Consider the following 1496-nt stretch of genomic DNA (forward strand, 5'->3'; position numbering starts at 1 on the left):
GTTTCTATGTAAATAATAGAATTCAGAAACTGTTCCTAAAATAGTTTGGAATGACGAAAGTTTCCACAATAGTTTTAATTGTCAGAGGGGTTCCATTTAGAAGATAATTTAATATATAGGCTCTCTGTTTCCTCTGACTTCCTGTGTCTACATACTTCAAATAGAATCTAGTCTGCCTCTCAAATGGCACCCTATTCCCTTCATTTGCACTATGGGCCCTGGTCAAAAGTAGTGTAGTAAATAGGGAATAGGGCACCATTTGGGACTTGTCCCTGAAGATCTGTGATTCACTTTCCGAAAGGCAGCAGGACTGATGTCAGCATGTCTTTCCTGTTTTAAACAGCCTCTTCAGAATCAGAACAAAGGGTTTTATATAGCACAGGTTGTTTGTGTGTGTTCGTTCATGTACATGTGTGTGTATGTATCTGTGTGCATGTGAGCTTCGTTTCTCCAGTGTATCTGCACAGTGAGAGAGGAGATCGGTCCAGTTCCTTCATAGAGGTGTTTGGCCCACAGTGAGTAGACAGGTTCCCCTCTGGTTGAAACATCAAACGGACAGACAGGTACCTGTGGCACAACAGGCAAAACGTGACAAACAGATCAATACCTCTATCTAACAAGACATCTCTCTCCCTCACAGCTCCCAGCTCCCAGCTCCCTGCCTGTTCCTCTGATGCTGGCGGCTTCGCATCTTTTCTCTCTGTCTCCATCAGTTCTCTCCCTCGGTTCTCGCTTTCTTTTCTACTTGACTCTTCTTAGTTAATTTCTCTACCTCTGTGTCCCTCCTGCCCTCTCTCTCTATCTCACACTATTGATTCTCTCTCTCTGTCTTTATTTCTCAGCCTCTGTTCATCTCTTCTTCCTCCTCTCTCTTTCTCCCATCTATGTCCCTCTCTTCCCCCATTCCAGCCCTCATTCACTCAGCCCTTTCCAACTTCTCCTCTCTCTCCCATCTCTCTCCCTCCATCCCTCCACTCATCCCCCTTCTCCTCTGCTGTTTTCTTCCAGCTGGGTGGGTTACCAGTTCCCTGGTTACCGTGGTTCCCAGTACCTCCTGGAGAAGGGTGAGTACCGGCACTTCAACGAGTTCGGTGCCCGGCACCCCCAGTTCCAGTCTGTGAGGCGTATCCGCGACATGCAGTGGCACCAGCACGGCTGCTACACCTTGTCCAGCAAGTGAGGGTCCCAGAGGGCGAGAAAGAGAGTGAGCGGAGGAGAGGCGGAGGAAGGGCACAGTAGAGGAGGAGGAGGAGGAGGGGGGAAGGCTAAAAGGGACAGGAAGAAAGCACCCTATCTATAGGAAGATAGAAAGCTCCCTCCATCCCTCCATCCGACCCTCACCCCCGGTGATCCTCTCCGTGGTTAGATCTTTTTTTTTAGAGGGAGGGAGAGAGCGAGGATGGAGGGAGGTCATTGTTTCCCCCCTCTTGAGATGACGCCCTCTACTTGTTTGAGAGATGTAAGAATTGTGGCGTACAGCCGCCCTGATTGGACAG

General features: G+C 49.1%; 1 pseudogene; it reads left to right on the forward strand.

Annotated features, from left to right (window-relative positions):
• LOC135532340 (beta-crystallin B1-like) overlaps positions 1–1180 on the forward strand; it is a 5048-nt pseudogene extending 3868 nt beyond the window's left edge.
• Positions 1181–1496: the final 316 nt, after the last annotated feature.

Source organism: Oncorhynchus masou, unplaced genomic scaffold, assembly GCF_036934945.1.
Source record: "Oncorhynchus masou masou isolate Uvic2021 unplaced genomic scaffold, UVic_Omas_1.1 unplaced_scaffold_1825, whole genome shotgun sequence".
In the NCBI taxonomy this organism is placed as follows: domain Eukaryota; kingdom Metazoa; phylum Chordata; class Actinopteri; order Salmoniformes; family Salmonidae; genus Oncorhynchus; species Oncorhynchus masou.